Source organism: Bufo gargarizans, chromosome 3 (assembly GCF_014858855.1).
Source record: "Bufo gargarizans isolate SCDJY-AF-19 chromosome 3, ASM1485885v1, whole genome shotgun sequence".
Lineage (NCBI taxonomy): Eukaryota > Metazoa > Chordata > Amphibia > Anura > Bufonidae > Bufo > Bufo gargarizans.
Window position 1 is genome coordinate 475,466,688 of NC_058082.1, and position 12,090 is coordinate 475,478,777.

A 12,090-nucleotide genomic window follows, 5' to 3' on the forward strand; every position below is an offset into this window, starting at 1 on the left:
AGGACATGTTCTATCTTTTTTTGGGGAGACCATGCAAACAAATGGATGGACAGCACATGGATGACATCTGTGTGCTGTCCATACTTTATACACCCTCTTGGAAATGAATGGGACAGCGGTCGATCCCCAAAAAATACAGATCGGACACGGACCAAATATATGGTCGTGTGAATGAAGCCTTAGTCTGTTTTAGTATTTTACAAGCACAGTTTAGTAGTAAGCGAAAAACCTGAACTACGAGAATTTTTTTTTTCAGGGTACAGAGTGAAAACTAATGAAGGACTTATGCCAGCCAGGCCAACAGAGGCAACAGTCTGGTGCACACACTGTACTCCAGCGGTATAGTAAATTCAAGAAAGTCACCCAGCACTTATAAATAAAACCATTATTTCTTTATTACATGTCTGGTAAAATCATGACATGGGTAAGATCTACCGAACGAAATGCATTGACAGTCTGTAAGATGCTACTGGAGTGATTTTAATCGATATGGAATAAAGAAAGTATGGTTTTATTTCCGAGTGCTGGATGACTTTGTTAGAAAGTGAAAACTCTCTTAAAGGGAACCTGTCATCAACATTATGCTGACCTCGATGAGGGCAGCATAAAATAGTGACAGAAATGCTGATTTCAGAGGTGTGTCACTCATGAGCTAATAGTAAGTGGTTGCTGAGAACCAGCATAATAATCATTGCAGCCCAGGCCTTGAAAAGAGTCAAATCTACCGGAGAAGAGTCCTGGTTATTCCTAATCTCCTGCTCTCCTGACATCTGCTGATGATTGGCAGTTCTCTTCTAGAGTCAAAGGGAGAAAACTCGGTAGAAGACTGTCAGTCATCAGCAGGTGGGCAGGGGAGCAGGAATTCATGAATAACCAGGACTCTTCTCATGTGGACGGGACTCTTTTCCAGGCCCAGTCTGAAATGATTGTGATGTTGGTTCTCGGCAACCGCTTGCTTTTAACTTATAAATGACAGACCGCTGAAATCATCTCACCCGTCTCTACTTTATTCTGCCGTCAGTATGGGCAGCATAAAGTTAATGACAGGTTCCCTTTAAAGGGCAATTCAATTTATTTTTTTCCTATTATGAAAACTGAAGGGGTTATGCAGGATTTTACAAGTGATGGCCTGTCCTCAGGACAAGCCATTGCTATCTGATTGGGGGGTACTGGAAGTCAGGATTGGAGCTACACAGCACCTTCCATTCTGTGGTGGATATAATTGGTTACTGCAGCACTCCCATTTACTTCAACGGGGGCAGCGCTTCAAAAAGCAGCTCCATCTACTACACAATGTAGTCCTGTTGACGTCTTCCAGTGCCAGAGCAGAATAGCTGATTGGTGTGGTTGCAGGGTGTTGGACCACCACCAATGAGATAGTGATGGCCTATCCTGAAAATAGGCCATCACTTGTAAAATTCTGATCAACCCTTTTAATTAATGACAGGTGATCATTACAATTGTTACCCTCATGGTTGTCCTATTCCAAGTGGGTCCCAATTCTCTCTGAAAAGCTATAACCAACGTTATGCCAGGGTACTTAGTGGCTCATTTGCTAGCACTGTTACCTTGCAGCACAAAGGGTCCGGGGGGTTATTACTGGCCAAGGGCAACATCTGCTCTGAATTAGTTTAACTGTGTCAGTCAGCTAGGTACAGGAGTTATTATATGGATGTCCAAAAACAGTGCCAGCCTCTGGCCACCATGGTCAAAGCCACTGCTTATGCCGCACTCTGTCCCTATACATGACCACACTCTGATAAAAATGCACATATAGATAAGTATATAATTGCTCTAACAGGCAAATTTCTCTCAGGTTACATTATTTTTGCTCATAACTGCAACACTCTCCTCTGTGGCCTTCCATCTAGCACTCTCGCATCCCTCCAATCTATCCTCAACTCTTCTGCCCGACTAATCCACCTCTCCACCCCGTTACTCCTCTGCCTGTCTCCTCTGCCAATCCCTTCACCGGCTCACCATTGCCCAGCGAATTCACTTCAAAGTACTAACAAATACATACAAGGCCGTCCATAACCTGTCCCCTCCCTACATCTCTGAGCTACTTTCCCGATACACCCCCACACGCACTCTCCGATCCTCACGAGACCTCCTTCTCTCCTCTCCTCTTATTGCCTCTTCCCACAATCGCCTCCAGGATTTCTCCTGTGCATCGCCCATACTCTGGAACTCGCTACCCCAACATATCAGACTCTCACCTTCAGTGGAATCCTTCAGAAGAAACTTGAAAACCCATCTCTTCAGACAAGCCTACAACCAGTGACCCTGCTGCCTCTATACCGCCATGACCAACTTCACCCGCGCCTACTGTGTCCTTCTCCCATACCATGTAGATTGTAAGCCCTCTCTCCTTCTGTACCAGTTTGTAACTCGTCTTGTTTATGATTAGTGCAATTGTCTGTATTATGTATGTGCACCCCTTATCATATGTACAGCGCTATGGAATGAATGGCGCTTTAATAAAAAAAAAATAATAATAATAATAATCTACAGAAGCCACAATTTTCCTTTTCATGGTTACTCGTGCCATATTACACAGGACTATTTATAGGACTAATTATATGTATGACAATGTCTGTGGCGCTCGTGTGCCAGCCATATCTAGCTTGCAGTCATTTTGTCACAGGCCTGCCCATGTGCTAAGGATCAGCATGCAATGACAAAGTTTACCTTTATGCTTTGTCCCTTACATTAAGTGTTACTTTGTGCACTGACTGGAGGAGCTATAGAGCTGATTGGGCACATTTACACATAGGATAACACATTTATTTTATGTGGCTTAATCTGATGAATAAAATACTGATATTTTTATAGCTTTTTAAGACTTGTAGGCAGAAACATAACTTGAAACATGTGGGCCCCAATGTAAAACCAGCAACAAGTCACCCCCCCCCCCCCAAGTGTCAATTATATTTGGCTCTGCTCATATATGCGTTGTACCAGATATGCATAAAAAAGAACCAAGTGGCACCTGATGACTCCCTTAGTTATAACGGGGTCTGTCAGGGTGCTATGTGGCACAGAGATTTTGGGCCCCCACTGGAACCAGGGTCCATCTGCAACTTTTACCCATGTACTCTTTATAGCTATACCTTTGATGGTAAGTATAAGAAAATACATGGTGTTTCTAGTTAGGAATGTAATTTTGATAAAGCCAGGCCGCATCTACACAGATTAAGGGGTCACACTGGATGCGCTTTATAGTAATGGGTATTTCCAGCCGCAGGATACGCCATAAAAGTCCATGATAGCAAGACTTCTTTAAATTACCTGTCACTCCATCCATACAACCAGGGGCGGTTCGGCCATAGACCCTAAAGTGAAGTTTCCTGGTGGGCCGATGACCCAGGGGGCCACCCAAGTCCTACTCTCTGCCACTGACTGGGTACATAATGAGCTCTCAACAGTAATAAATGCTGTGAAAATCGGGTACTCATGTACCCGGTCAGCGACCACACATGCCCTCCTGAATTCAACTGCTATGGCCCACACCTCACCTCCTAAGGCCCCTACTCCATAGACAACTGAAGGAGGAGGACAAAAGATGGTAGCTATTGATGACCATCACAGAGGGACAGCTTTTGGGGCCTTATATTGTGCTACACTGAGTTATTTGTTTTTGCTGGGATGGTATTTTGCGCTATGGGATTGTTGACCTCGCTTACTTGTGTTTCCCCGCCTTCTGTTAATTTGGACATGCCTACAAAATGGGGCCACTTTTATTTATTTTTTTCCAGAGCCACTTTAAGTTCCTAGTCTGCCCTTGCATACAACTAGAGCTTCATATTTCCAAGAAGAATTCACCTATCCACTTATTAATTGATCATGACAGAAGAGAAAATGTCTGAGAATCACCCTCCTTCTAATTCATCTTTAGCAGTTTTCTTCTGTTCTATATATTCAAACAATCCATCTAATGTTTTTACTACACACAATTCCTCTTATTTGTGGGTTATTGCTTTAGGCTGTAATCTGGACATCGTCAATATGTAGGTGTCCATGGAGAACAGCACAAGGAGTCAACTGCAGCCAAGCTATCTTAAAATTGTATAAAACCAATTAGATCCATTCAAGCGTAAAAAAAAAAAGAACCAAAAATAACACTATACCTACTACATTTAAAATTGTATAAAACCAATGGTGTCCTTTGAATACTAAAAAAGAACCAAGAATAAGATACAAGACTATATCTACTATCTAAAAAATGTATAAAACCAATGGGGTCCTTTGACTACTAAAAAAGATCCAAAAATAAGATACAACACTATACCTACCATCTAAAACATTTATAAAACCAATGGGGTCCTTTGAATACTAAAAAAGAACCAAGAATAAGATACAACACTATATCTACTATGCGTAAAATTGTATAAAACCAGTGAGATACTTTGAATACTAAAAAAGAAGCAAGAGTAAGACACAGCACTATATCTACTATCTGAAAACTGTATATATAAAAAAATGATATCCTTGGATATCCTTAAATATGTATAAAAAACTGGATCTATTTCAGTACATCCATCATTGTAGATATCTTTACCTCTACTATATCTTACAGATAGGATACTTAAAAGTCTTCACCAAGAGCCAACATTTCATAAAAGACAGTAGAAATAACCAACTCATGCTTGATACACATAAAGAGGTAAAGATCCTAAAGCTCACCTTATGTGGTTGTGTTTCCATACAGGGTGAAGAAATTGTATTCCCTCCAAGTATCCCAATGAGAAGTGCCTGCTTCCAGTGATCCTGAGGATATTCCTTGGTAATGAAGACAGGTGACTTTCAGGCCAGCTTAAATATCATATACTGTAATTAATAGCTTGCATAGTGTAGTAGTAAGGAGTACGCTCCTCCCATCCATCCTTTTCATTTCTGGTCATGCAGGTTGAGCTCACTGAGATTTTAATGCAATGTGTCATTTTTCCATGGTCTAAGGAACTTTTTAATGAACGGTCAGTACAGAAGATCTGGAGAAGCTTTGTCCCATTTTGTACTGTTTTGGTATGTGTGTGTGTGTGTGTGTGTGTCACACTTTAATGATGGTTGGATAGCATCCCACCTTCTCATGGCATTTTCTTTACTCTTGTACATGTTTAATACATTTACATATTTTTTTCTTTGATAGCTTTATTGGTTGAATAGTACGGATTAAAGTGTCATCCTACAGCCATAGGGCTACCTTGTACAAAAAAGTATTCATTTAATGCATTATTTATTGTATTTTTTCCTGTATGCTGTGCAATTCTACTGCGGTATTCCATTCTGTTTTCTGTGCAGTATATTGATGTATACCAGTCAGACAAAGGCCAAAACATGTCTGGCTAGGGTAACCCTATGGACACATTTAAATGCATACAACAAATGGCTTTTTTGTTATCGCACAGGGAAAAACGGCAGGGAAATTTTTATTTTATTTTTTTACTGAATAACTGTAATCAGCTGAATAGATGATTTTATTGTGATTATTTTATTTTATTTCAGGACAGTGGGAAAATGTATTAAAGGGGTTGTCTGAGGACAGACAATGACATATTGGTGGGATTGCTAGAACCAAGGGGCAGTGGCAGTTAAGGAGCACTGCCCCACTTTGCCTGCTGTCATCTCCATATGACTGCTGCATGGTTGGCCTGTTGTAGGCAATGGCTGTGGCTTTTTAGCAATTGGATATCATGGATGACCTACCAATATGATATAAATGTCTGTGCTGCAAACAACCCCTTTAACTTAATTTCCCTACATGGAAAGACATTTCTTAAAGGGTTTGTCCACCTATGACGTAAGGGCCTATCCTCTGGATAGACCATCATCATCTGATCTATGGGGGTCCGACACCCCCTCTGATCAGCTGTTTAGCTATAGCTCCATCAGCTAGCAAAGTTCTATCCTGAGGGATAGGCCAACACTCAATAATACGTGGACAACCCCTTTAAGTTCTGTTCACATTACATTTATTGCCTACATTTAAAGTATATTCTGAGATGTATACAATACCCTCAGGGTCCTATTATAAAATAAGGTTTATATTTAATGTATTTATGAGTATGTTAGGGATTTCAAAATCTACAGTATACTCCATTATGTTGAGAATTTGTTTAAAGGAGTTTTCTGGGAGTACAATATTCATGACTTATCCTCAGGATAGAGGTAGATAGGAGAAGGCCAGCACTCTGGAGGACGGTGCTCAGTGGTAAGGCAAATCCACCAATAGCGGAGAGGAAGAAACCACTGCACTCATAAAAGAAGATGTATATTTTAGTGAAGAAGTATATTTTAGTGTTCCATTGTAACATAGACAAGAGCAGTCATGTACGGGAGCAAGGCACAGACACGCTGCCGTACACAACTGCTCCTGACACACTATGGCCGCGGACAGGGTCCACTAGTGTTGGCCGTTTACCTATCCCCAGGATAGATAATCAATAACTGATCGGTCAGCTTTTCAAGCACAGCACCATACATTCTATAGTGGCTGTTCTTGGTATTGCAACCCATTCACTTGAATAGGACTGAGCTGCTCTTAGGCCATGTGACCAATGAACATGACTTCACTGGCCTAGGAAAAGACCGCAGTGCTCACCAGAGGACTGCTCCCTCTTCAAACAGCTCATCAGCGGGGTTCTTGGAGACAGTCCTCCACTGATCAAATGCTGAGGACTTATCCTTAGGATAGGCCATCAATAATATCCCAGAAAACCCCTTTAACATTTTGATGTGGCCTTCTCCAATTAGGCCTCTTCCACACGAACATTTTTTTTTTTTGTTTACGTTCCGTTTTTTTTTAGTTCCGTATACGGACCGTATATGGAACCATTCATTTCAATGGATCCGCAAAAAAAATGGAAGGTACTCCATATGCCTTCCGTTTCTGTATTTCCGTATTTTCATTCCGTTCAAAAATAGAACATGTCCTATTATTGTCCGCATAACGGACAAGGATAGTACAGTTCTATCAGGGGCCAGCTGTTCCGTTTCCGTGAGGACTGCAAAATACTGAAAAAGCCATACGGTTGTGTGCAAGAGGCCTTATATTGTGATAGATTAAATCTGCAACACATTTGCCGTAAAATTGGCCATTATACCGCATTACCAGCACATCATGTTCCAGGCGCTCAGAATAGTAGACAAGCATCGGGCATGGAGAAAGTACAAACTCCTTTAGTCCTATCAGTGAGTCTTATACCATTACCAGCAATTTTCTACTGTCACACCACCAGTCCGATTGGACCAAAAAGGCCTAACAGTTTCAAAGCAAAGTGTTTGTTAATAGGAATAGGAAGATAAGAAGATATAATATTGCATAATGTCTATTTAATGGTACGCTGAGTTGTTCCAAATTGGTTCACCATAATTATATGAGCTTTCTACTATATATACAAGGGAAATCAACCGAAAAAAATCCCTGATTTAGGCCTCATGCACACTACCGTTGTTTTTTCCCGCGTCCGTTCCGACGATTTTAGCGTTTCAGATGCGGACCCATTAATTTCTATGGAACCGTTGAAAATGCGGATAGTCCACCGTTTGCCATCCGCGTTCATGGTTCCAGTCCGTTAAAAAAATATAACCTGTCCTATTCTTGTCTGCGAAAACGGTTCGCGGACCCATTAAAGTCAGTGGGACCGCTAAAAAAAAAAACGAAAGACACACAAAAACACAACGGAAACAAAAACGGAAATGGATCGCAGAACAACGGAACCTCATTTTGCGGAACGGAAAACAACAACGGTCGTGTGCATGAGGCTTTACTTTAACTCATACCATGTTATCTGCCCTCCAAGGTGTAACTTGATGCTCCCATTGATTATCATTCGTCATTCCCTTCCCTTGCAGATTGTAAGCTCGCGCAGGTAGGGTCCTCTCCCCCCTCTGTACCAGTTTGTTAATAGTTCCTTGTTTATTGTATTTTTATATTACGTATGTGTAACCCCCTCTTGATGTACAACGCTATAGAATTAATGGTGCTTTCAAATAATAATAATATTAATTAATAATAATAATAATTTATAGTACTGTTCTCCTTCTATAGGACAGAGGAAACTTTCGGGCTCCAGGGCCTAGTTGCATCCCCCTTGTCGGTCCTTTCAGGACATAGAACTGTGTCGTATTTGGTGAGCTTTGCATCAGTTTATCTAGTGGTAATAATACCCCCAATGCAAACATGATAAATTTGGGAATATTTGTAGGACTATTGGATTATTGTTTAAATAAATGGGACTATTCTTTATACTTTACACACAGCACTATTGGGAGCCATGCTTTCCACCTCTGTACAGTACACAATGTGGCTTACGGGTACAGACATACTGTACCGCTGAACATCACATGCGTCTCTTGACACACATAAAGAATTAATGAAGAGTCTTCACATTCTTAAACACATTCCTGAAGTAGGAATCACCCCTCTTGTCCTAACTGCAGACTCATGGATGTATTTGTGAGCAGACGGTGTGCCTACAGGAGGCACGCTGTCAGATGATGAGGCAGTGATACTGGTTATTCCAGATCTTGGTCTCGTTTTAGGCAGGACAGATTGCAATAACTTGGCTTCGTTACCGCACATTGTTGTTATTTTGATACTAGAGAATGTGGAATAGTATGTTATAGTCTAAGAAGTGGTAATAGAACTACAGAAGCCAGGCTGGATGAGGGCCCCATGGTTAGTACTGTTGCCTTATAGCTGTAGGGTTCTGAGCGAATGTTCTAAAATTCAATGTGGGCCCAAATCTAACACATCGCTTGGCAGATACATTTTGGGTACAAATAAATTGGACCTGAATTGAAAGCACTCAGATTGCCCTGAAAAGTCACATATGACACTCAGGGGTCTCCTAGGACTGTATCATCCGGTTTTAAGCTCTTTAACACCAAGACAGCAATAGTGATGTCAAAGTGACAGTGATATATAGTAGGCGGTGGTAACAAGCAGCCTGTATAGTAACTAATTGTACTGTCAGATTTTTCAAAAAATATTAAAATATTGTCCAAAAATGATGCTTTTTGGTGGCAGATGTCTTCTTCTCTGTCTTCTGACCTATAAAATGGTGGCCACCATTGTGAGAGATTCTTTTAAATCAAATCAAAAGCTTTGAATTTGACTTTTTGGGGGAAATTTGAGATAAATTTTATTTGTTTAGAATCTCTTATGTTTAAAAAAAAAATATATAATAATCTCTAGTTCTCAGTACAAATCTGACCAACGGAAACATCTGCATGGATCACCTACAGTCATGTGAAAAAATTAGGACACCCTTTGAAAGCATGTGGTTTTTTGTAACATTTTTAATAAAAGGTTATTTCATCTCCGTTTCAACAATACAGAGAGATTAAAGTAATCCAACTAAACAAAGAAAACTGAAGAAAAGTCTTTTCAAGATCTTCTGTAAATGTCATTCTACAAAAATGCCTATTCTAACTGAGGAAAAAGATAGGACACCCTTGCCCCTAATAGCGAGTGTTACCTCCTTTGGCTGAAATAACTGCAGTGAGACGGTTCTTGTAGCCATCTACCAGTCTTCGACATCGGTCTGAGGAAATTTTACCCCACTCCTCAATGCAGAACTTTTTCAGCTGTGAGATGTTTGAGGGGTTTATTGCACGTACAGCCCTTTTCAAGTCACCCCACAGCATCTCAATGGGATTCAAATCTGGACTTTGACTTGGCCATTCCAGGACTCTCCATTTCTTCTTTTTCAGCCAATCTTTGGTTGATTTACTAGTATGTTTTGGGTCATTGTCATGTTGCATGGTCCAGTTCCGCTTCAGCTTTAATTTTCTAACTGATGGTCTCACATGTTCTTCAAGCACCTTCTGATACACAGTAGAATTCATCGTGGATTCTATGATGGTGAGCTGACCAGGTCCTGCTGCAGCAAAGCAGCCCCAAACCATGACACTTCCACCTCCATGCTTCACAGTTGGTATGAGGTTCTTTTCTTGGAATGCTGTGTTTGGTTTACGCCAAACATGTCCTCTGCTGTTGTGTCCAAATAATTCAATTTTGGACTCATCTGTCCAAAGAACATTATTCCAGAAGTCCTGGTCTTTGTCAACTTTATCTCTGGCAAATGTCAGTCTGGCCTCGATGTTTCTCTTGGAAAGCAAAGGTTTCCTCCTTGCACACCTCCCATGCAAGTTAAACTTGTACAGTCTCTTTCTGATTGTAGAGGCATGTACTTCTACATAAACAGTAGCCAGAGCCTGCTGTAGTTCTCGAGATGACACTTTAGGGTTTTTGGAGACCTCTTTTAGCATCTTGCGGTCTGCTCTTGGGGTGAACTTGCTGGGGCGACCAGTCCTGGGCATGTTGGCAGTTGTTTTGAAAGCCCTCCACTTGTAGACTATCTTCCGGACAGTGGAATGGCTGATTTCAAAATCTTTTGAGATCTTTTTAAATCCCTTCCCAGACTCATAGGCTGCTACAATCTTTTTTCTGAAGTCCTCTGACAGCTCTTTTGCTCTCACCATAGTGCTCACTCTCACTTCAACAGTCAGGAGCACACCAAACTAAATGTCTGAGGTTTAAATAGGGCAAGCCTCATTCAACATGCAGAGTAACGATCTACTAATTATGTGCACCTGGTGTGATATACCTGTGTGAGATCTGAGCCAATTTAAGAGGGAATACATGTGAGGGTGTCCTATCTTTTTCTTCAGTTTTCTTTGTTTAGTTGGATTACTTTAATCTCTCTGTATTGTTGAAACGGAGATGAAATAACCTTTTATTAAAAATGTTACAAAAAAACACATGCTTTCAAAGGGTGTCCTAATTTTTTCACATGACTGTATACAAGAAAAAATACCCCTATAATACCAAACGACTCATCACATACAGTATATGTACACCACTTTTAATGTATATCTTTGTTGAATTATTATCACTCAAACGAACCACAACTCATGTAATATACATCTTATATTACTTATTCATGGCACATAATGTCCTTAGCCAATAAAACATGAAACATTATGCTGAGGACAGGGCCTGATACCATATATCACAGGGTTAATTAAAATATAACTTGTAAACTTTATATGTGAAATAGCACAAATATAATAGATAGGTGGAGGTGTAGCGCCTGAGGAGCCGGAGCAGAAGATGGGAGTGGTAGTGGCTCTGATGAGATGAGGTGTAACGGTGCACTCCAGGGGTGGCCAACATGCGGCTCCATGCACCTTCATTTGCAGCTCGCAGGGGAGCGGTGTGGCCAGCTCTTACTCTCCTCTCTGAAGCTAGCAAATTAATAACCTGCAGCAGCTGCGCTTCACTTACGCGCTGCCTGCTGCAGACAGTAACAGCCGGCCCAGGTCCCGCCCCCGTCAGCGCCGCGGTGGAAGGCTGGAACGAGTCGGAAGACTGGAGAGGACTCAGAGTGCCGAGAGCGAGCACGTGACTCAGTCAATCACTGCAGCTCCACCTCCTCCGGCAGAGAAGGCGAAGCCTCAGAGCTTATCCCTGCCACCAGTCTTCTCAGTGCCAGCCCAGCAGCCAGATTCATCAGACCGCAGGCTGGGTCTGTGGGGGCGGCAAGAAGTGGCGCAGCAAGCAAGGAGGACCGGCTTCCACCTCCAGCAGCAGTCAGAGTGAGCAGCAGCCAGATCTCCATCCATAGTAAATTTTTGGGAATGTTAATGATGGGCAGCAGGGCAGGGCAGTGGGCACTCAATCAGAGCAGCAGTGGCAGAGAGACTCACTGAGGCCAGCAGCAGCCATTTTAGTCCAATTACAGCCACTCTGCAGCATTGGCTCTAATCTGACTGAAATGGCTGCTGCTGGCCTCAGTCTCTCTGCCACTGCTGCTCTGCCTTTTTTTTCACAGGTGCCACTGCCCAGCACACCAAGTGTGTTTGAGCATATGGGCAGTCGTCTAAGCATGGGCGGACATCTGAGCATGGGGTGTCATTTGAGCATAAGGCGGTCATGCGAGCATGGGGAGGTCACCTGAGCATGGGGAGGTCACCTGAGCATGGGGCGGTCACCTGAGCATGGGGAGATTACCTGAGCATGGGGAGATCACCTGAGCATGGGGCAGTCATCTGTGCATGGGGTGTCATCTGAGCATAGGGCGG